Source organism: Grus americana, chromosome 1 (genome assembly GCF_028858705.1).
Source record: "Grus americana isolate bGruAme1 chromosome 1, bGruAme1.mat, whole genome shotgun sequence".
Lineage (NCBI taxonomy): Eukaryota > Metazoa > Chordata > Aves > Gruiformes > Gruidae > Grus > Grus americana.
In genome coordinates, this window is record NC_072852.1 from 156534922 (window position 1) to 156560171 (window position 25250).

Consider the following 25250-nt stretch of genomic DNA (forward strand, 5'->3'; position numbering starts at 1 on the left):
ATGTATACCTGTACACAAATTTCAGATGGTTTTAATTAGAGACATCACTACAAGGCCTATGTCACCTGATTGCCTATCTGCTGAAAAGTATTTTCTTTACTTAGGACCAATGCTTAAACTATATAGAATAATTAATATGAATATTACAGTTCTTAAAACATTATTGTTTATGTGCTTTTCTGTTATAACAGTCTTTTGTACATTTTCTGAGACAAAACCTCATGCAGGAGATTCCTTTTCCCAAGAAGGGAACGAGTTTCCAAAAGTCCTTTGTTAAGATGACAGGCTAGTAATTCTACCCCATCAGCCGTGTTTTTCCTATATTACTAGGTCTTAGCATGTAAAAGAAGTTTAAGGGGAGGATCTCTTTGTCAAAATGAGTTAACTTCATCGTAATCTCAACCAAAATTCTGGCAAACATTCATTTTCACGTCTCCTCTAAAAGCGTGTGGCAATTTGAACAGCTGTTAACTTTGAACTGACTGGCTTTGGGTCTCCTGAGAAGAAAAAAAAAAAACAAGTCCAGCAAAGGAGTGTAAGCTGATAGAAATAGACTGCCCAGTCTCTGCAGCAGTAGGACCAATTTCCTACTGCAGAAAAACAGTGACCTGTTCAGTGCCCAGACACATGGTGGGATATTGCCCCTTGTTTGCCAATGAGCATCTACAGACAAGATAACCGTGATGTGGGGGTAGAGTAGGGCTACCAGCTTTGAACTTCTTGCACATTTTTGTTTTCACACTCAACTGGTCTGTCTTTTATATCTATCTCCCTGTTTCCTAGGACTACCCTGGTTATGAGTGGATGCAATAGCAATTACAGCTTGGGCATTGACATATGTCCTTCTGCTCCTATTTTGTTTGCAATATACATATTTATTTCAAAGAATACTTTTTAAAGCCTCAACTTTTTTTTTTTTTTTTTTTTTTTTAAGAAAGCTGCGACAATAAGGAGATGGGTCTTTCATTTGCTTCCCCTGAAGTCAGCATCCAGCCTCCATTGTTTTCAGAAATGAAGGATCAAGTTCATGACATGTTTACAAGAAAACACAAAGGGAAGGCAGAAAACATAACAAAAGTATAAATATCTCTATACACCTATCTATATATAAAAGTAAAAACTTTTAAAGCAGTCTGTTTGTTCCTATTTCAAGAAATACACAAATGCTCCTATTAACATCTGAATACACTGTATCGCATTGTTTGACTGAAAGGGAAGGAAAATAAAAGCAACAGAAAGTTTGAGAGCACTTGAAGAGCATGATACAGGATTGTGCAGTGCTAGAGAAGGGAATATTGAAGACAGGCTTGGATCCTGAAGTCATTTTGTGAAAGGCTCTTTGTGTGGACTTCTTCAGAGAGCGTGGGGCTGTCTCAGAGCATCTCCCTGACTTCAGAATGTATCTGAGCTGCGGATCTTCACGGGAACCACAGATGCAAGCCCACATGGCAGCTTAATCCCTGCATGCACTTAAGGGAACACATGTCCTGAGGTCTCTCCAGTTACTTTTTGGAATGTCTTCCTAGTGTGATTGCATTTTTAGCGGTGTCCTGCTTTTATTAGTCTCAAAAGCCCATGCTCCATGATCATGTGGTATTATTCACTGACACGGACTATTTTAAAGTGAGTACCAATTTGTCAAATCCCCACGAGTGCCTGTGTCTGTCAAAAGTGCCAGGAAGCTTAGTTCATGTCTGAGTGTCAGTGCATTTACCTCTTCAGTCACCCTTCTGTCTTTTGTAGTTTCTTAGCCCTCACCATATATCTTCTAAATGTGTATTACAGCCGGCAAAAAGGGCAGCCATGGATTACAATTGATAGTCCTGGCATTTTTATGCTGCGATGTAAAAAAATTTTACCCTGCCATTTTTTCCTTGGAACAGCCATTGATATCATAAGTAAGGGTACTTTCAGAACTTCTGCAGTTATTGACTCTCATTTCTTCATAACAAAATGTGATATTTTGCCTTATAGTGAAATCTAGTTAATGTTGTTTAGAAAATAATGCATTTAAATTCTACCTCCCTTCTGGAAAAGGGAGGGTTCCAGCTCCAGGAAAAGATAAGTTTTGTTAATATTTTCATCAAGCTATTTTTAAGTGCCATGGGTTAGACTCACACCAGGACTCAGGCAATGGTGAGAAATGCAGGTCATATCTTCTAGACACCTTGCCTCTTATTAGGACCCACCACCCTGAGTCAGGTTAAATTAGGTCTTGTACAGAACACAGGAACAACACATTATTTCAAAGGAGCCTCCAGAAAAAGCTTAGTCATGAGGCTATAGATTAGTCTAAGCTGACAGACTTTGGGTATTAAGCTAGTCGTTTAGGTGTTAAGCATCATGAAGACTTAAATAACTATGTGCACAGAAAGGGGCCGGGCTTTAAGAAACATCACAGACAGATGCCTACGTGTTTTGGTCGCTCAAGCACTGAGACACAGAAAACATATTCTCAAGGTTCTTAAAATCTTGTGTTAGACCTCCAAATAAGTCGGCAAGGTCTAAACTCTGTCCTAGTCTTTTAACAGAATTAACCTTAAATTGCTTCAAATGTCAATTGTTACTTGAACAGAGGTGAGCTGTGCAAAATGATCCATGCATGTTGTTTCAATATTATTTCCAACAGAAGGATTGAAAGAAAAAAAACCCACTTTTTAAAGTCAAGCAGCTACCCAAACATTTCTGTGGTAGTTTAATTATCCTTTATGATTTTCCCTAGGGTCAAATTTTCCTTTACATAGTACATACAGAACTACATTGAATTTGCTGACAAATGCTATATGCAATGTGACAAAGCTGCAAAACAAAGGAGTTAATGTGATCTTAAATGAGATGTTCATGTAAGACCTTTTACTTTTTAGTTGGCAGATTCCATTGCTTTGACTCAGTGCAAATCTGTAAAACAAGTTTCAGATGTGTGTTCATTATGGTGTCAGGTTAGAAGAAAAATATCTTGTCCAAAAGTGTGCAAAGAATTAAAACAATATTTTCCCTCAGCTGGCTACTTATGAGCAAGATGCTGAAAAGTAGAATTATCACTTCTTGAGGGAAGCTATTTTTAAAATTAGTTTTTAATTCCATGGTGAAATAAAAGCAAGTTTTACTGTTCCAAAAGATAAATTTCATTTAGAAAAATAAAAACCAGATTTTTTTTTTAATTTTGAAGTGTTCCTAAAGCTACTTTCTGAAACCATGAAGTATATATTTTAAATTTTAACTTTTTACACAGGAATTATTAGTAAAATTGATTTCACTTCATACATTGCAGATCAAGGACAGAATTGATTCAACCCTCCTACACAATGTTCATGATTTTTCACCCGAAGATGGTTATTTATAGTTAATGTGAATTTTCACGTGCACAATAAAATGGAAGGAAAACATGTAAACACTATCAGTAATTGAGGTAAGCCTTTCATCATGAACTTTCCACTCAGCATGGGTGACCAGAACCTGGGAAATGTAACTGTTTTATCAACATTGACCGTAAATATCCATTTACACAGATGCAAGTTCAGAACAAATATGGTAAAGCTCATGAACATATTCTGGATTTTCAGCAGCCTTAATGACAGTAGAAGTGGATCCCTAGCTGCCCCCGACAGTATTTCACTTAAGTGTTATTTAAAACAAATTTCCAGTGCAATAAAGCCTCTCCCCTCTGCAAACGTAAATTATATTTAATATGCCTGGGAACAAGTGAGGCTGCCAAAGTCTGAGGCAAGCCAGCCTTTATGACTTCAGTCCGTTCTCAGCCCTTGATTACAATTTGATTTCCTTTGGCATCAAAAGACAAACTATTTTAGTGAACAATGTTCTTCCTTTACCAAGAGCGAGCTCTAGTTACTTGGCAGAGGGCCTATTTACTTGCAGACAACATGTCCAACCTCCCAGCAATAGCAGACCCGTGGACTTTGATTTAAAGCAGCACAAAGTAAGAAAAACAGACCAGAATGTATATTGCTCACTTGAGAGGCTTATTGTTTAAACGGCCTACTTATCATTAGACTGTGCTCCAATCCTCAACACTTTCTTTTGTGTACTTTATGTCAGACATATGGTCACGTTGGGATGCTGACAGCAGTTTTAACACTGCTGCACTATACATACTACTTGTAATTTGTTCTATCTTATAGTCGGGGCTTGCTTCGAAGAAGAAAGTGAATTTTAAATGCTGCTGTTAATAACTGTAACCGTATGACAAGAAGATATAAAAGCGATGCGTTTGGAATGATGGCAGAGTTCATTCATCTACGCTGGGAGCCTCGTGGATGTTAAAGCATTCACAATGAAGCATCTATTATAGTAAGAAATGAAACCCTCAAAGGCTCCTGAATTCAGTAACACAAAATAAAATGTTCCCATGTTCTCAACTCTCTGAGCGCCCCCCACACACATCCCCCCGCCCATGTCACAAGAAAAAAAAAACCTGGGAAAAACACATTTCAAACAGACACAAATTTTGCTCAGTCTTTTTTGTTTACCTCCACCTTTGGGTAACCATATATCTCCCTCGGGCTTGCAATAGCATGCTTTTCCCCTTCTCATCACTATCTGAGCAGCAAGAATGCCCTTTTACCTCTTTTTCTGTTTGTTTGGTTTACTTAAGTACCTTAAACCTGATATTGCGATCAGGAGGGAAGAGGGGTGAGACATCCCTCAGGTCGGCGGCACTCCTGCCCGCCCATCCAGGCAGGAGCCTTCCTGCCTGCAGAAGAGCACCAAGGTTTACCTTGCTCTTTCCCCCCCCAAATCTTCCCCGGGGCCAAGGTGCTTCCCGAATGGATTAGGCTCCTCTTTGATTTCAGCTGAATTCTACACCTTACAACACCTTATCAGCTCCACTGCAGAGTTAGAAGCTTTCAACACTAACGTTCTCACATTAGAAAATTGTTTCATCTACAGGAAAAAAACACGTGAGGAAATATCCTGATTCAAGGATTGTTTTGTTTAAAAATTTCTGGTAGAAAATATTGATGTCAAAACTGTATTTCGTTTTTAATTTTTTTTGTTTTTTGTTGGTTTTTTTTTTAGTCAGAAGTGGAATGAAATAATTACAGGTCTAAATCAGAGCACAATATTTCAATGCTCTCTAAGGAGAACATATCCATCAGTGTCTCATTTTTTTGGTCAAATTTTCAGTCATTTTTGTAATTAAAAAAATAATAATCTCAGAATTTCAGAAAGAATAGACATTCCAAAGTTCAACCAGCTTCGCTCAAGATCAAAATCCAGTTGAACAGAAGAATGAGATTATGTAACCTAACTTCCTTCACTACTATGGCAAAGAGGCACTAGACTGAAGCAGAAATTAACACCACATAATTATAATACCAGGTAGAACAATCAAAATAATTAGGAAAATTACATGTTTACATATCTTGTTGAAAAATTCAAAAGCACATTAGTGAGGAAAGGGAGGAAGGGAGAGAGAGGGACTTATATATGTGTCTGAACTATTATTGATAGCAAAAATGAAATTGCATAAGATCATTAAGGTCTTGAGCATTGTGTCACTGTCATGACAAATAAAGAATAAGGTCTGGGAAAAAAAATAAATGTCTCCTGTGCACTCTGAAGATTGTCATAAGTAATAAAAGGAAAGTGCAGCTGGGTGTGCGTTCTGAGAACATGTTCATTGTGAATCTGCTGGAGTAGAACAAGAAGGTAGGCTGGAAGGAAATAATGTTATTATATCTCAGCTGGAAAATTCCTGTAATATTTAAGGGAAAATATCAGGGGGGGGAAAAAAAAACCAAAACCTGCAGGGATTTTTTTAACCATTCCCAGATTTATTGAGAAATAAGAGCAATATAGGGTAATTCAAAAATGCTGAAGGATTATTACTGTGTAGGGTTTAGGATAAATTTTGCAGAAGTGTAATTTATTTTATATGGAATCTTACTGAGCTAACCTCAATGAAACATGGCAGATTTGATTTGCTGGCATAACTCTCAGAAGTCTCTGGACTGCTTGTTGGTTCTGGCAAACAGGAATAATTGGAGAATTGCTACACTGCAGCCATATGCTGTTTTCCATTGCCCTTAAACATGGGGATAGTCAGATACCTCAAAAACAAACTAAGCAGGATTGTGCACAATTTAACAAAGGGTAATATTCAGAGTCAGTGCTCATGGCCCTGTCACACTGACATGATCCATGTGAAGCACCGGGCCGACGTTTCTCTGCAGTAAGACAGATTGTCAGGCACGAATTTACTCTAAGGGCGTTCATGTCTGGTGTTCCCTATCACTGAAAAACCACAGAAAGTCAGAGAAAACAGCAAGTAGATGCTTTCTTGGATCACTGACCTGTGCTTTAAGAGACTTGAATCTAAATAATCTCCCTTGTAACTTCACAGAGGCAGTAATCTGAACTCACTTTATAAGAGATTCCCCTTGGCAGTTAGTTACTGAATATTATGTTACTGAATATTATGTTACTGGTCCATACCATTCTCTCAGTTAGATGAATTCCATTTTGCTCACTGGACCACAGACAGAAAGAGCTGCTGTCCCCCAGTGCTTAAGACACATACCCAAGATGCTGGTGCAAGTCTCAGCCCCAGTGACTACCTCATCACTTATGTGAAATAAAAATCCAACAGCTTGATGGCTGGAGCTCTCACAAAGTCCAGTTTGAAATCCTGTCATCAAAAGAAAGGACTTGGATACAGCTTGTTACAGTCAACTCAAACATGTTACTGTCAAGGACAAAACCCAGAAATCAGCAGAAGTGTGTTGTGCATGTTTCATGCATCAAGCTCACAGGAGACAGAAGTAGGTGGACAGTGCATTTGAGTAACCATATTTTGGAGGCTGGGAAGCTTTTGTTTCAGTTAGGAAACGTACTGTGGGATGGTCAGGAGGCACAGCGGCTATCTAAGACACCATCCAAGCTGTGTATGCTTAGAAACTCAAATGTTGACAAGGTATTGAAGTGGCTCAGTGCAGCTGAGGATGACTTTGAGGGTGTCAGTCACGCCTGAAGGTGAGCCTAGCCACTTTTTAGGGAGAGGTAGGTGCCTTTCATCTTTAAGACTCTGGATTTCAGATGGCAACAGTTCCTCCACATACAGAAGTGCAAAGCTAACAGACAAACTTTAAATAATGATTTGGACAAGGACAATGAGAGCTAAAAATGAACTAGCTCAATATTCCACTCTGCATCCTCCCTATCTCACAGGTCTCCATCATCCTGATAAATACTCTTTTCTCAGGCTTCCGAAGCTCATTCGCATTCTAAGCAAAGAAGAAAATTACAATAACACCACCATTTTGAAACTTCGAATACAAGAGCCAAATTCAGCCCTGATGTGATCTCATTAGCTTAATGAGATTACACCAGGGATGTAATTGTCCCAAGGACTAAATTAAATGAACAGTAATATATGTTTTTTGTAAAATCCTGTAATATGCTTTCATTAACTTTGTTCCCCTAACCACATATTTAACCTCTCTTCCTGTCTCTCCACTCATTCTCAGTGTAAATGCAGCTCATCACCTAGGTAAGATTAAGCACATTAACTACATGAAGGAGTCAGCATGCTGAATTTACCTATTAATATTTTCTCCCACCTTCTTAATGGATTGATTTCAACTCCATGAAGCAAAAAGCAAATATTGCTTCTCCCCACAATGAAAACTTTTAAAAAAGCTTTAGGTAGCAGGTGCATTTTTTAATTATATTTTTTTTCTTCATTCTCTCTCACTGTCTATCCCCTTCAAACTGGCAAAAATCCAGCGGCTGTTTTGCTGCATCATGTATGAAATGTTTCGCTTCATTGTAATACCAAAGCTGCAATCCTTCTTTCAAACTGTGACTATTAATATGTATTTCATCCTCTGGCTTTCCTGAGCCAAAGCAAATGAACTGTGGCCTCATTGAAATGATACGGTCTCTTGACCCTTTGTGCAGTTTAAAATGATGTAACCTGAATCATTTTAATCTGAAGGCTGGAACAAGTCAAAAGCTGTAATGAGTTCAGGACACTTCAAGACATCAGGAGAGCTATCTTATCATAAAAGATGCATCTTTTGCATATAGAAGTATAACATCATATACCTCATGAATGACACAGACATAAAAAAACTGCCCAGTACTAGAATTTTCAACCTCTTCCCAGTGAAGACTTCAGAGACCAGATCTTGCACAAGGGATGAAATAATTGACAGTAAAAGTGACACCAGAGTTAAATGCCTCTGTCGCCTTTTCCAACAGAATAAACATTACGCTGAGGGTTTAAACCTGTGCAATTGCTAAACAGGAAGACTATTAAAAACTTAGGGAAAATGCTGCCTTTCAGTGAGCTGGGTTTGTTACAGATTTTGAGAATAATATGTTTGTCTCTCCAGCTCGCTCTGGGATGCCACTTTTGAAAAGAACCTTCAGATATGTTTGGAGTTCCTTCCCACTTCCACGGTGGTCACATCCAGAGATCTCATGGACTCCACAGGCCACAGAGACAAACATTGACTCCACTGAAGTCAGTGAAAAATGAATATAATAGACTGTACATGTTGGTTAGAGGTTTTTTTAAGACGTCTAAACACTGTATAAAATGGGAGGAGTCCAGTCTTACAAGTGGGAAAACTTAGGGATAATGGAAAGCAATTAAACCAAGCACAAAAACTCTATCCCAAACGTCAAATCCAAAGGACCATCCTATCTTTTTAACAGTTTAAGAAACAGCTTCTGCTCATACTATGCAGCGGTGAGTTGGTGCTCCGTTCTCATCTTGAGAGCTAACAATCCAGTGGCAGAGGAAAAAGGCAAATTAAACAAGGCAGAATGAATTCAGACTGTAGAGCATCCAGCAGAGCTGAACGTAACAAGCTTGAATTAAATAATTAGAATACCAAGGAAAAAAAACCTTTAGAGAGCAAAGGGTTTTCTTGGTCACTGATTGCTATTTTAATTGGTTTGGCCTCTAACGATTTAGAGATGGTCAAAATGCATAAATTTCCCTGAGCTTTATGTGCTTGGCTGTGATGACTGAAGAAGGGAAAAAGTCCAATTTGCATAGTACATTTTTATAGATGGTTAAGCCTTTAAGTGGATTAATAAAGTTTGGTACTTTTAAAGGCATAGGTTTGTATTAAATGACAGACATTCAAGTTAAAAATAAAATGAAAACAACATACACACACTGATTAGAAACACGTACAATACCTATTTACCAAGGTTAAGGTCAAATAGTTATTATAGTCAGATAAGCAAAACATCTGCACAGGAAAAGCTTTCAAATTTCACCAAATTATGTATCAAATCATTTTATGGGTCTCGTGGTACTGTTGAAATCCTTGAAGACTGGTGTGTCCTGAAATAGCTTGCCAGCTTGGAACTCCAGCTGAAACCTTTCTGATAGCTATTCATTCACTTTCCAACTGGGATGCTATTCAAGCTCTTCACTTTAACTCTCCACCCCAATATTTTTCCATTAAATGATGGAAATTTTTTTTTGTGACATGGTTTGATATCAGAATGAGAGAAATAGAAAAATACTACCTGCCTTCAAACCCAAAAAACCTAAATCCTATCATGCAAATTTCAGCCCTAAGAGGTTTTCACCCATAGAGAAACGGTGCATTAAAGAACAAATTATGACTGGATTGGTGAGAGTACTTTTTTTTTCTGTAGGTCACAAAGAAAATTTGTGACCTACTTATAATTCATTTTGTATATGTTTGTGACAAAATGAAAAGAAAAAGAAAATACTTTGCAACTGGATGATATTTTTTTTACATGAAACAAAGTGATTTAATTTTTAAAAAATCTTAAAAATAAACTTTATACCAAAATACCAGTTTGAAATGAAAAAAAAACCCTAAATATTTCAATTGCATGATGTTAAAATGAAAGTTACGTTACCGTGTCAAAAAAATCTATTACTTTAGGACAAAACAACTTAACTAATGAGACTAAAATTCACAAGATGTGACCCAAAACAACATTTTACAACTTTAAAAACTGAAAACAATTAAAAGTCTTGCGCTGCATTGGCAAATGTTACTTTGGGCTACCTCTGTCAGCAGATCAAAATTGTCATGGTAACCTCTTGGATAAGAATTGCAATGTAAATACAAATTACACTTCCATTTTTTAAAACAAAGTAATTAACAAAAAAAAGAAAGTACCTGTAGTCTGCCAGTATCTAAATTTATTATATTCATAGTTACAACAGCAGACATGGTCTCAAATTAGTCTAATATTCCCTACAACAATTTAGCGCAGTGATTTGAGTGTCTGAATGACAAACTGAAATTTTCCCTTATTTTTTACCAATTAGACAAGGCACTTAATACTATTTTTATGTATAGCTTTACTTACATAAAATTACATTACTCAGGGTTTGACTTTTATAAGCACACAATGAAAAAGGAACATGCATTTCCATTACTTAAGGTGCTCATATTATATGCCCAAATATACCACTCAAAAACATGTTACACAGACTTTTTCTCCGAAGAGAAGTATTTCATCAGTAACTGAATGTGAATCTTCAAAACATAGAGAAAGAACCCTCAAAAAATGAGCCGCTCCAGAACAATACAAAGCAGACCTCAGAATTTGACTGAAGAAGCTTGCTTCATGCAAGCACCATGTCTTCCTCCTTTTAAACAATTAAACATCACGTCTATATAGAAAAGCTAGTATTATAGAATTGGACGTAGTGATCAATATAGCTACTAATACCTCGATGGGGCCTTTGAAAGACAATTATGTAACTAAGCTATTAATCAAAATAATAAATCAATATACAAAGTCACTGATGAGCAGTATTTTATAGTATTTTAATATTCCTATTAGCAGGAATGTCAGTCTTTGCGGAGGCCCTTGTACTTGCAAAATTAAATTCAGGCCTAGGGAGCACTGTTGCTTGAAGAGCACTGCCGGTAATGCCCTGCAGGGAAGTCAGTGCAGCCAGGGCTCCGGTTTGCCTCCCTACCTCTCGTACCAACATCAGCGCTCCGGCTGTTTCCAGTTGTGTTCAGCGTGCACATGGCGAGGCTCTAAGTTACGACAGCAAGCTTTGTTTCATAGCTTGCATTTGGAATGAGGTTGCAAAGGGTTAGCCAAATGTTAGTCAGGTGGTGTCTGCTTTGGTTGCATAAGTTGCGGTGAGTATCTGGGAATCCCTGAGAAAGTCAAAGGAAACTGCTTTGTGGGCGTCGCTTCAAAGGGCTGGGATGGACAGTGTGCTGGACTCTTTTTCCCAACAGCATCTAAATTTGTCTCCATTGTTCTTTTTTTTCTTTTTTTTTTTTCTGCTTAGTACTAAACCTGGATCCCAGCCAGCGAGGGACAACAATATCTTGACAGAGAACCTCATGCATCCCACACGGGTCATCTACATTGTCCGGGATCCATGTGCATCAGAGATTACAACAGTGGAAAACAAAAGAATTACGCAACAGAAAGGTCTTGATGAGAGTAAACAAGAGAAACGTGACTGACTGCTGAAGCACTTTCCTGCCTGTAGTTGAAGCAGAGGGACAAGAGGAGGTCCACCCTTTAAATCTTCTCAGACAGTAACATAAAAATGCAGCAAATAAGCAACTGGAGTTTCATCTACTGTTGTCCGGTGTTTCTGTTTAGTCAGTACTGTTCCTTAGAGCAGAGATAAAGGACTAAATCGCATGCAATTTCATACAAAAACATGCATTTGTTTTAAGATCCAGCTGATAACATTGATAAAGTCGTAGGTAAATTAAAAGTGTGTTACTAAAGTCAATGCTGTTTTATTTAAAAGGAAAATCAACCATATCCGTGAGAGAGCTTGACTGAGAGGAGGACTGTGGGACCGTTCAAATCCTGGTCTGTTCTGAAAGAGGTCACTTGACCTCACGTTAGCCGTCAGAGTGGTGTGGCCAGCCGAAGCTAGCTTAGAGCCCCTGGCACAACCACCCCTGCAAGCACCTGCTCTGCAAACAGTTCAGCTTGCCAAGGCTTAGCAGGCTCCCCAGCCCCAGCAACGCGTGCCCATGGCACCATTGCCCTCACTTTTAACCCTGCCTTTGGCTCTGCACATGCCAGCAGTGGACCATCCCAGCTCTGAAGGAAGGGGATTGCAAAGTCCGGAGTATTAAGCTGGGACTGGCTCCTGCTCACACTCTTTTCTTCTGCAGCTCCTTGGCAACAGCACATTGCTTCAGTAGGCACGCTGCTCCATGTGGAAAGGGTAGACCCACCCAGAAACAGGCTGAGAGAGGGGTTGAATATATACAAAAATTGGTGGGGAGCTTACTATCCAGAAGCACTTAGAAAGATGCTGCCCAGTGACTTAAGATGTTGGGAAGCCTCAAGACACACCAAATACTGATTGACTCTATGACTATTTGGTATAGTCAGCCTTTAGTCTCTTGCCCTTTTTTTGGGGAAAGCTTGTGTTGGCTATCTATGAACCGTGTTTTGCGATATCCTTAAGGGCAGTGCAAGTTGAAAGCAGAGGTAGCTCAGGCATTGGATTTAAGCAGAATTTAGGCATATATGACAAAGATGTAGTATTCTGAAAAGCTGTTTTCAGCTGCTGCCTAATCCTGGAGCTACCTAAACTCCTTTGGTAAGTACATGGAGTTTTGTGGTAGTCCAGAATGCAGAGAAGTATCTCTGCTTTCACAGGACTGTTAACAAATACATTCCTCTTACCTAAACCAGAGCAGAATAAAAATATCAGATGCTTCTCTACCTGTTTTGACATCATGATCCAATAAACATTCTCAGAGCATATCTAGTATCCACACACAGCATTAAGACCCACATAGTGTGCTGCTTCCCTTTAAGATAAAACCTAACGATTGTTACATTCCGCCAGGACATAGAAAATAGATCCAGCTGCCTCCCCTATTGAACCAAGGCAATTCCACAACTATCATCTCCCCTAGAGAATGCTCTAACCACCAGGATACAGATAATTTAAAATAAGGGTAGTCTCAAACCAATGCTGTTGAAGTAGTGCCACTGTGCACAATAGTTAATTGCAGCCAGCAGGTCAAAAGAAGTCTTTATTCCCCTTTATTTGGCACTTGGGAGGCTGCATCTGCACTGTCCAGTTTTAGGCACCTCTCTGCAAGAAAGATGTTGAGAGACTGGAGCAAGTCCAGAGAGGCAGTAAGGTGAGTACATGGCATATGAGAAGCCAAGAGAACTGGGTTTGTTCAGCCTTGAGAGAAGGTGGTGAAGGGGAAATCTTACTGCTCTCTGCAGCTGCCAAATGGAAGGATGCAGAGGTGATATAGCCAGGCTGTTCCCAGAGGAAGAGCAGTGAACATCTCACACACTGATGGCATGAGAAACTATGTGCACAAGTTGGAAAACAGGAAATTCTCTTTAGAAGTAAGAGGGGGAAAATGTACCATGGAGATGGTCGGACACCTGAGCAGGTTGCCCAGAAATCACTACCTTTGGAGATACTAAAAAATTTACTGGGCAAGTCTCCCAGCAACCTGATCTAACAGATCCTGCTTTGTGGAGGGGACTGGAGATGATGACCTCAGGAAGTCCATTCCAACCTCAGTTTTTCTGTGATTCTGTGACTCTATGGAAGGAAAGAACAACAGATGAAGGCCGGCTGTAACCTCACAGTTGGAGCACTTGGTTTGCAAGAGGAGATCTGAATTCTGGTCCCTAGAACCAAATGTCTACTTATATATGTGTATATACACACATAGGCACAGAGGGAGGTGTTAAAGCTCTGTTAAAAACAATAGGCAAAAATGAGCCACTCCTTTTTAAAATGCCGTGTGTTCCTGCCTGCCGGACAGAGCTTGCATTCAGGGCTGCAGATTGCACACGAAAAGGAGCATCTCTAGAAACTGCAAGTGAGAAAACCAGTGAGTGAGATTTGAGACGTATCCCCAGCCTTCCAACTGGTTAGACTCAGGCAGAATTACACCCATTTACTGACCCCAGGAAGCTCTCTCTATTGAAAGACACCTAACTTTCTCCATGTTTTTGTACAAGAAGCCTGTGTACCTCATCCCCACCCAAGTCTTTGGGTGCCTTAACTGAACCATTCCCTAGCACTTATTAGACTTCCTACAAATGTACCAACAGTCTTGAAAAGTTTCTGCCTTCTGTGAACTAAATTCACAAGCTTTCACCTGTTATATGGTCGATTTTTAATACACTTTACAAAAAGGCATTTTAACCCTCTGATCTTCAAGTTAGTAGATGTATTAGTATTTAAATTATCAAAGTGGACACTACCTCATTCAGCGATAGCCTGATCTTTACACATACATGCCTTATTTGATATCATTGTTCTCTTGCAGTTTCCCCATAAGTGTGTATTATCTGTTATCTCTCGTCTTACAATGTATTCTCTTGAGAAACTGTGAAAGGGAAAACTAATTTCCAGTTCTGTGCTTTTTTTTAAAGACCTCACCACATGAGGTCTTTGTTACGGCTGCAGGCCTCAGGTGCTATAGTTACATGATATTATTTTATTATAATCATTGATATTATTATAGACTTTGTAAGAAAGAGGGAGGTGTAATTACCAAATTAAGCAGGAGGATGGTATGGTCAGTGAGGACTGAAGTGTGAGGAAATAGTTTCAAGAAAAGGGAAAACTGGTTTTATATCTTATTAAAAACAGGCATCAGCATTTCAACTTCTTATATACCCATAAAATAGAATAGACTTCACCTATGCAAAAGCCTGAAAATGAGCTCAGCATGGAAATAATATTTTGCTTATGCAAGTCTATTGTAAATCATTTTAAAAAGATTTTCACCTTTGCTCCATGTAATTAATTATTGAAATAATGCTTCTCTTACTGTTCTTACCATTGTCACTGAGTGTGGAGGTTCTGAACTATACATTGCTCATGAATCAGTGCTGAATTTGACACTAGTGATATAAGAAAGTAGAGGTGGATGCTTAAGAGATTTCATGCAGGCAGGAAATGCTGATATGTTACAGAACAAAATAAATTTCCCACCATGATAGGTAGGTTGGAGTCTATTTCCAAACTATAGCAGAAGTCTTCATCTTAATGTTGCTAATCATATTAGCTAAATATCACAGCAGGTAAAATGAGTTTTCAATAACACTGCTGAGTAATTTTCCAGCTAGTTTCATGCTTGGGATAATCTTATTTTTTTCTTTGTAAGTTTTGCATGGATATACTGGGGCAATTATCTTCAGGCATTTGGAAACTAAGCTAGCACAGCGGCTTGCCAGTCTGCCTTAGTGTGACCCACTGTGGTGTTTATGTTCTGCATGCCAGTTGCTATTAGCTCACATGTGTGTGGAATACCATTTTCCTCTTTATTGGTTTAACATAATGGTATACCATGGGGAGTGTTTTACAGAAGGGACGGGATCTGAATATAAAGGCCTCCCTTCAGAGCAGGTATTTAATATCCATACACAGGAAATTTCACTCATTCCTCCCATTTTATTTTATTCATGAACACCAAAATAGATATCATGGAGGAGCTTAAAGATTAATAGATAATGGAGGAAAAAAAATGCAATTATCTTCCAAGCAATCACAGTTTGCTCAGTGTTGTCTAAACATTTTCCCAATCTGAGGCATTTGTACAATAAAGGACAGATTAAGACTGTCCACCACAGGAAACGATAAATTTCAGAGTAAATATCTCAGTAAATTCAACAAGTGCAGGCTCACAGTGCTCAGTGTCCTCCTCTAACACTGTGGTTACATCCTTCTCAGAGATAAGGCTGACTTAAATGTCTCTTTATTTCCCTGCAATAAAGCTGCCTCCAGTCTATCCCTTCAGTTGGGCATGGTGAGTCAGGTCAGAGAACCATCCGGGTTTAAAAACAAACAAACAAACAAACAAACAAACAAACAGAAAACAAACAACAAACAAAACCCAAAATGCTCACAAAAGAAAAGTTATTTTTCCTTTATTCTAGTCTAGTGCTTACTCTGCCTCATAAACAATCGTAGCAGAGCCATACAGGGAGCAATGCATGGGAGGAACAGTAAGGCAGGGATGGCAAGGTAAGAGCTGTTTATGTCCACAAGACTGCAGGAGAACATGCAGGGAAACAGGACCCAAAAAGATTTGCTCAGAATCCCCAGATTTGCTCAGAATTTGAAGTTTTCATTAAACATAGAGACAATAGCCTAATATGAATGAGGAAATGGAAGCCAAACCGCATTCTGCATCAGATCATACAGCAAGATTACATACCTCGGGCTAGGTCAGGGATGAGCTCAAGCCCATGGTGAGGGGCTGCAGATGCATAGAGGTCTCCTTCTTCTGCTCTTTCTCCACTCAGCACAGAAGGCAGAAGCCCCCACACTGCACTGGGAACATGGGGGCTCTGGTCCTGCGGCAGAGGAGTGGACAAGTTGCCTAAAACCACTTGTCGCTCTCGAGACACAGACCTGCGGGTGTGCGGAGGGGAGCCTGCTCCTCTCGGTCCAGTCCTTGGAGACTTCTTATGTTAATGCCTTGGCTTTACCTAAGCATGCCAAAAAAGTGCCAGACCAAAGGAGCAAAGAAATAAAAACTGCGGGGCTAGAAAATATAAACAGTCTTGCTCAAGTGAGCAGTATTAATTTAAAAAAAAAAAAAAAAACAAACAAACCCAAACAAACAACAAACATCCATAACTTGGGAAAAGACTAATAATGCAGCAAGAAACAAATTTTTGTTCCAGTCTAATGTTAACCCGCCTTTCTTCCCAAAGTCCATGAAGTTTCAGTCTAATCACGCAGTTCATGTCCAAAGTTCTCTGTAGTATCTGGCAAAAATGGAAGGAAAACGGGTTTTGGCCTAATGTCCCTCATAGTATGTGAGGATACACTTACACGGAAGGCTGCGACAGTTCACTCAGTGCTGATATCCTTTGAAATAGGTGATGAATATGAATATCATTCGTTTTATGTTGTGGGTTAAATGTTAAAAGACAAAACAGAGAAAATGCTTTAGGAAGAGATTTGAATAAGAACAAGCAGTTAAACTGCTAAACATAAAGAAATTAAGAGATTCTGAACAGGTATGATTGTAAAAGCCCTAATGGACAGAACTCCTCTAATTTTGACCCACACCTACCTCATGATCTAAGGTGAGACTCCAAACCCCAAAAGCCTAGTTTCCAACAGATTTGTATCGTGGTTCTTTTCTGTTTAAACTGAATTAGAATAAAGCAGCAACTTAATTTTTGTATATACTTTTTATATACTGGGTAGTCCATGCAGCAGAAAGACAATTATATGTCCTAACTGCGGGGAAAACTCGAGTCAGTGTTTGTGCCTTATCAGACGTCAGAGGACCAGCCTGTTAGCTCTGAGTAACATCATGTGTAGGTTTCTTGATCTCCAAAAAAAATTACAATGACTAGGATGATTTTGATTTGCTTTGGGTTTTTGTTTGTTTTTTTTTCTCCCTCTCCAGTTAAGCCATTCACAAGATACTTTTCCCAAGTTCTCCGATCTTTTCCTGAGTTCATGCCCCATCCCTTATCGTCACTAAGGGCATTAAGCAGGTTCTCTACTTGGCTGCTATGTTCGAGAACGACGTGAGAAGTCTGTATCTTTCATACATCTACCTCTCTGTCTGATTTGGAAGTTGGCCAGTGGGTTCCAAAGTTATTAAGAAGAGAAAAATGAGAGTGAGCAGAGTGACAGGCAATATGGTGACAGCAGCTTCACTTCTTTTGGAAACCAGACAAAAATAGATGCTTGCATATCCTAAATGCCAAAATTAAGTGGAAGGCAACTTTTCTGGGCTTCCGGACTAAACGGAAACCAGATGTTTCAGGGTTATTTTCTCTGGTCCTTCAGAGAAGAGTTGCTTTGTCAATAAGTTGCTTCCTCTGTCATGGCCTGAGCCTTTTTCCGCTGGTATTCAAGTGCACTTAAGGCTGTGGGGGCAGCCAACAAACCTTTCTCCAGGATTTTGGAAACTCATTATAAAAAAACCACCACGTTCAGCACAAATAAGTGTGTGCTCATATCTTTGAGTTTTAAATCCGTTTTCGTCTTTCAGATAAGAACGGCCAAATCCTCAGCTTGTCTAAATCAGCACAGAATCATTCAGCAGCACAGCGCCAATTTAAACCAATTGAGAGTCCTTGTATGTAAAAACAGATGATTTCCCACACACGTCAGGTTTGATAGTTGTGCTGGCAAAAGTGTGGAAGCCAATTCTTGTTTGGATGTTGCTATTGAAACAAAGAAACTGGTCTTGGTTCTCCAGCTGACTGATTTTCTCCTACAGACAATCAGCTGTCAGTCCCCGGGGATGGGAGTGTTGTTTAGGTACTGGGGAAGGAAAGCGTGTGAAAGGCCAAATTAAAGTTTCTTTTACTAAAGTAAAAGAAATGGCTTTAACCGGTCTCTCCCTCCCAACTAGGTGATGTTTCAAAAGAAATATTATCTATTTAAAAAAAAAATAAAATAAATCTAGGATAATAGGCATTCTATCAGACTTTCTTCTGATAAGAAGATAAGAAATAAAATTTATTGAGGAAGATAAACATCTATTAATTCAACAGATTGTTATTATATATTGGAGATGGCTAGCTTTAATTTGGATTTAACACACTCTGGTTTGGAGAAGATTTATGCAAGAGCTGAATTTTACATGCTAAAAATTATCAAAAGACATTCTCACCATTAAGGAATCAGTCTTCAGAGGTTTACACATGCATTTAACCTTACATGCTACAGTCATGAGACAAACCAGGATGTGTAGAATTTGAGCCAACCCCTCTTTTCCGGGAAAGGACTGTAACTGGTGTAGCTGAAGACATACGTACTCTTTGAATCCAGGTCGTAGTGTCAGTTCCAGTGTCTATACAAGCAACAATAATTCTGTACTCTGTAATGGAATAGGCCATATCAATGATTTTTCTGCCATTATTGTTTTATTTTTCTAGATCAAACATTACCATGAATTACAGATGAAGATTTGGGGGGGTTAGCATATTGTCTTAGTTTTGGCTTTTTTTTTAATAATATTTCCTTTATTAAGAAACAACTTGTAAACTGAAGGGGGAGAACAACATAAATTACATGAAATGCTAAAATATAAATTATTGAAAAATGTCAACAAAATATTTTCAGGTAGATTTCACAATATTTAACAAGCAAGAGAGGAATTTACACACACAGAGGTAGCAACAGATACAAAGAAATAATTACTTTTGAACTTTTTCATTTTTGTTTATAAGGCAGTACATTTCATGTATCACAGCAGCTCCTTTACAAAGATCATCACAGATACGCATGAAAAACAGATACGCTGAAAAACAAACACAAGATGAATGAATGCTACTTTAAGAAATATGAGGTCCTTCCAGGAATGTATTATCTATTTTGATTTGTTCTGCAATGATAGTAGTCTTTTGACATACTTGTGACGTGGCTGAAGAACATCACACTTGGATGTCCTGCTTCAATACGCAAGAGACATTGATATCCTAATAATAAGCATTCTAAAATGCCTTTTTACTATGCTAGGTCCACTGATTTCTCATGTCTGGTCTCAGAGATGGAGACACTAATTTTCTTTTCGTAAAGAGAGGATTTTATAATGGTCCCTATGTAAAAATCAACCTATCCACTTTTTAAGGATCCCTCCTATGACTCTTATTTCATGCAAAGCTGGCACTTAGCTTGCTGACATTCTTGTTTCTTGATTTGGGACCTTGCAATAGAAACAATCTTGTGATCTGTATTTTTTGTACGCTTTGGGAGAGTCATGGGAAAATGTATCGCACGTGCAGAATCCTTTTTATGACCATGACCATTCGGTCTGAGGCAGCTGGGTTTGCTTTTTTAAAAAATGGAGGCAATGCTATGCCCTATCTTATAAAGATGTTGTGCAGCTGCGCACAAGGTGAGTCCCTATTAATGTTAAAGTAAAGTTTGACAGGTGCCATGAACACAGTATTAAATGAGGCAATGGCAAGATTTAAACTAAGGAAATTACAATTCCTCTGCTTATGTTTTAGTGACCAAATCAAGCAGTCTGTAAAGGGTATTCCTATACATGTACTCTCCTTATCAGTTGTCCAAGTTCGGTTTTTAGGTGAAATTAGCATTTCAGTAGAAAAAATATCAATATAATAGGAAACTCTTTTGCACAGGAGTTATAAAAGGTTTCAGTCTTCTGAAACAGCTACAGATTTTTAGAATATCAGAGAATTTCAGAAACACTAGGAAAATTTATCTGAAAAATATTTTCTGACAAATGGAAATAGACCTGTCTCTACCAGTGTCCGGGATCCGACCCAGAACTAATGGAGCTATTTAAAATTGAAGGTAGAAATCACAAGCAATCTAGGACAGGGAAGCCATACAAGGAGAAGTATCACTCTAAGTTTGACTAAAATGCATACCTGTTACCTCATGCCTCCACTACTAGCTGTCGTTGGAGACACGACTCTGGGCTAGACGGCTTGTTCAGACTGTGTTATATCTATATGGGTAAACGCACCTCTCCCAGGGAGCGATCGTTCACCTCTGGGTCAGGCGCTGCACCGTGCCTTCATAGGCATTACTTGGTTGTCCCCACCAGACTGGCCTCATCCACAGTGCATGGCATTTGCTACAGGTCTCCCCTCTGCCCCACTGTGGTGGTTCTAGAACACAATTTTTTTATTTTTTTTTATTTGCATGTTTTTTTCCAGTTCAAAGTGTTCAATGTATTGTGAGATCAACACTGCAGTCCACCAGCACAGATGGCAGTTATGCGTCACATACTAAGGAAGTTGTTGCAGGTCCTGGGGCATGATGTGAAGGCATTTGGAGTGTTTGAGAGTGCAAAATTTGCCAGGAGCATCAAATAACCAAATTTATTGAAATCTTGTCTATTTTTCCTATAATGAGGGGCTTTCAAAGTGAACTATCCCCCAAACCATAGCTGGGTTTTGTTTGATGGAGAGCTATTAGCATACTTCAAAAGGAAGCCAGGGAGTGAATGAATAGTTCCAATCTGCAAGATTTCAGCCCATTTCACTCAGTGTGGTTTCTTATATGGATGGACAAAACAGTTACATTGCAGCTGTGCGAAGGAATGAGAGCATTTGGGATGGTATCCCAGCTACATGTCTGCAATCAGGACCCTACTAGTGTTCCTTTACTTCCACCCACACGTCCTTGTTTGGTTGACACCTGGATAAAAAACAAAGCAGCACCTAGACGAAAATGACTTCTAAAGGATGCGAATGGGTGCCCTGTTCAAACATTCAGAGCTAAGGGTATCAGATAGGGGTAACAAGAGAAATTTCCTCATAGCACTCCTTCAGAAGCTTGGCAGATCAAGTTGTAGGGAAGGCATGGATATTTATACCTATAAACACAATACCACTAAACAGACATTAGATACCACTATGTACTACAGATGGACTGAACGTGAACAGCAGTATGCCATGTGAGACTGTAGAATGAAACCACAAATGTAAATATTAAACTTTGCCCAGACAAGCACATCACTGGTGCAGGCAAGTTATTACTTCTCTAAATACTATTTACCAATGTCTGACTACAGTAACCAAATGTTTGGTTTGAACATGTATTTTAAAGGTTGCCTTAGCTCAGCTATTCCAGTAGCCCTATCTCGAACAAAACCCCAGCCTAGACAAGACCTGCAGCTGGGAATTTTTAGGGAGGGACTTCATGTATTTATACGAAGCACTGAGGCTGAAGACCTGACTAGGAGTGCTGGTGGGTGACTGCAATGTAAGTGATTCTTAGAGTTCTGTTTAATTGCACTGTTCAGGTAAGATTTTGTTCTTTACTGGCAACCTCCGTTTATACCAATTTGTTAAGCATAAAATAATATCAGTTATTTTTCACAAATATTTTTCCAAGGTGTGGACTGACTACATTAGTGAACAAAGATTGGAATAGAAAAAAACAACCAAACAACCAAAACGAAGGGAGAGTGTGTGCGATTGAAGTTAAAAAGTACATAAATCACTTCAGAAATATAATTTGCAAATTCATTGTGTGAAGTAATTAATCAAAGCATGGCTGAGTTATAGTACTTGAGAGACTTTGATCTGACAACTGGAAGAAATATAAAGAAACTACTGGGTATCAAGCTACAGTGTTAGGACATAAAATGTTTCTCCATGCTAGTCACAAGTTTAATTACTTCTTTTTTTCCACTGACAGACCCAAATTAAAATAAATGGGCCACATCGAGAGAAATTTCAGATGCATGGAGTGCTTAAGAATATATTGTTCCCATAATACAGGAATACCATGGAATAAAGCTGTTCAATTTTCTTTCTTTCACTGGGAATTATATTGGGAAAGTAAAATAGAATACATAACATTTTCTATTTTAGATTATTAATTTAGAGATTTTAAAGTGCTGTTTTTATTTTTACAAGAGTATATATGTCTACCCAGATTTATAGAAGCATGTGACAAGAAAAATAGTTATGATAAGAAAACCACAGACAGTAGTCAAATATTAACTGAACTGCCTTAGTACTGTCATTACGTACTCTCAATATGAAGAATTTCAGTTTGAGTAACACGCAGAGATTGTTCTGCTAATCTGTATAGGTTTGAGATTGCTGGAAGTGACTTGAGATACTTTTAAAGCAACTAAATGCACTTTTAGAGTGACTAAATGCAAGAATAAAAATGAAAATAGAAAATATTTCTTGTCAAATGTACGCAAATCTATGTGACAAATTTAAAGTTTTTATGAAGTAAATTACATTATTCCTGAAGGTAATTATTAAATCAGTATGTACTGCTACCATACCCTGTGAAAAATGGCTGGGGCTGATCCATCATACTGGAACTCATATCAATAAGCATGCAGTCAGAAATCAGGAGTCAGGACCAGCATACCCAGGGTCAATATTTCCAGTCATTTGCTTTAAATGAAAAACCACAAAGTTGAAAAGAAGTGTCATCATTACATCATCTGTATTATGGCTTTCAACACTACAGGAGAAGTTCATTGCCTAGTCTGTATCCAATAATATGGATGATTATTATGTATCGAAAAAAAGCAGACAAATTATCAGCAACGTGTAAGAGCATTCCCCCTACCATCCTAATCCTGGCTAATAGGAAGACGTCTTGAGTTGCTCTTTAGTCTCCAGGGCGATGATCTCACTCTTTCCCTTTCCTCTGTCTCATCCTCCCAAAGCTACCTTCCAGTATATTTCTCATAGAATCACAGAACCATAGAATCTTTAAGGTTGGAAAAGACCTCTAAGATCATCAAGTCCAACCTCCATCTGCTTCACACAGTCTCTTACCTTCTCACAGTTTTCTGCCCTGAGTTATCTGTAATCTGTACACAGCAATCAGCAGAGACAAGACATAATTGCTTACATTCATGAAGAAGCAGGAAAAAAATCCTCCTTTTTGTCCATCTGAGTGGCCAGGCAAATACGGATGCTTCATTGGCTGCTGCTGCTGCTATTTAGCCATAACTCCTCTGCATATGCTACACACAACGGCAGTGCAGGAGCCTCATTCTCCTGTCCCCGCTGACTAAATTGCGTGAGCGATTATGCAATCTTACAGCACTGGGCTCCAGAAACACTCCTTTTTGTGTGTGAGCCTGCAGTGCCTGGGGGTAGGCTGGACTTGTAGGAAAAGGTGAACTGTGTAAGAGGAGAGTAGTAGTTGATGTACTAGCACTTCCTCTGGGAAACACACCTAAGAGCCAGGCAATTCAGAGGACGTGAACACGTTTTTTCTGTGCAATTCACTAGTGAAATTATCCTTAAATAGGGTTGTTTTAAAGCAGATCCTTCATTCTTAAGAGTCCGAGACTTTAAGGTTCCCAGCACCTGGGATGCACTGGCATCTTCGCATCTTGTTTACTTCATAGCAACGAAGGAGCCGGAAACTCACGGGGACTATCAAGCCTGAAGTATCAGTCCTAAAGCAAAAAAGTATAATCTTTCTTTCTGCAGACAAAACCGAAACACAATCTTAAAGCAATGAAACGTCTCAATTGCAGTTCTAGACACAATGTGCTTTGCAAGCCCCAGCCTCACCGTATCCTTCCTGAGGCCCTGCTTCCTTCCAGACATCGGTGCTCGTTCGCAGGCGACCAATCTCGGCGCTCAGAGTACGATTTGCTGAGTTCTCGTGTCACCAAAGCTTTGTTTTGCAATCCAGCCGTTCCCACAACTTTCCAAAGGTTGCCTCGATCGCTTGCAAGGCTGTGAAAGACGGTAGAGCAGAGGCGAACAGGAAAACAGACCCTATTTGAAAATAATAAAAAAAAAAAAGAAAAACAAAACTCTTGACTCCTTCCTTGCTCTACATGAATTCGTATAAACAAGATTAGGAAAGGCCATCCCTTAGACGGGATGTAGTCTTGTTCATACAAGTTTTTTTTAAATGTATACATATGTCTAAAATCCTGACATAAGTAACAATTTTCTTTTTCAAGATTTCCTTGTCTTTCACATAAGTTTGCTGAGAAAAAAAAATAATGAAAAAAAACCTTGTCTTCTCACTCACAATGAGGAACTAATTGAGTAAGTTTTCCAGAAGAACTTCATCAGGGAAAAAAGAATTGCAAGGATGCTTGAAAAATAAAACATCAGACAATCCAAACCATCATTAACCCTAGTTATATTTCTTAGAAATTCGTTCATATGCACTTTCTTCAATACCTCACACACAGAGGGAAGATTATGTGACTGTGGCCTCCTTCCTCCTGTCTCGGTTCCATTTTCTTTCAATAAATGTGTTTACTGTGAGAAAACACAATAGAAGTATTTGATTCAGAGGACAAACCTGGAGGGAGGATGTAGAGGGGCAGGAAAGCAGTGAAAAGCAGGCAGAATAGGGAGTTTTGTTAATACAAGGAAAAGGTAGAGGAACACAAGAAAGTAAAATACAAAAGTGGAGAAAGGAGAAATGGTGAAATGTCATATCAAATGGTAAAGAATTTTTTTTTTATAACAACATAGCTTTTAGCTTTAAAGGACAATGTCTAAGTGTTGCATTAACTAGTGGTCTGAGCTTTCTTTTGTCTGTATAAATAAAACTGCCATAAGCACTGGTACCTCTGTAGCCACATTTTGTTTTGTTTGGGGTTCTTTGTTTGTTTGTTTCATCTTCTGATCTGTTTCTTTTTGTCTGTCACAAAGAGGTGTAATATTCTTCTCCATTAGATGAAGCACTTGGAATTTTTCTAAATTCTTATGTTGTCTTATTGCAAGTAATGTGAGTGTTGCATATGTCTGCAGATATTTAATCCTGATTTTCCTTCTATTGTCATTCAAACTGCGTAACCCTTATTTCTCACACAGAAGTGAACAAT

The 25250-nt window shown here is 38.7% G+C and overlaps 1 long non-coding RNA gene across 4 annotated transcripts in view; it reads right to left on the bottom strand.

The window, feature by feature from the left end:
* Positions 1 to 18836: 18836 nt before the first annotated feature.
* The window catches only part of LOC129201884 (uncharacterized), a 53117-nt gene continuing 46703 nt past the window's right edge, over positions 18837 to 25250 (bottom strand). For all 4 annotated transcript variants that reach the window (XR_008575519.1, XR_008575522.1, XR_008575521.1 and 1 more), the window contains exons 3-5: positions 24598 to 24678; positions 23971 to 24180; positions 18837 to 23852 (exon numbers count right to left, since the gene is read on the bottom strand). This is a non-coding gene — a long non-coding RNA (uncharacterized LOC129201884). The remainder of the gene's footprint in view (positions 23853 to 23970; positions 24181 to 24597; positions 24679 to 25250) is intronic.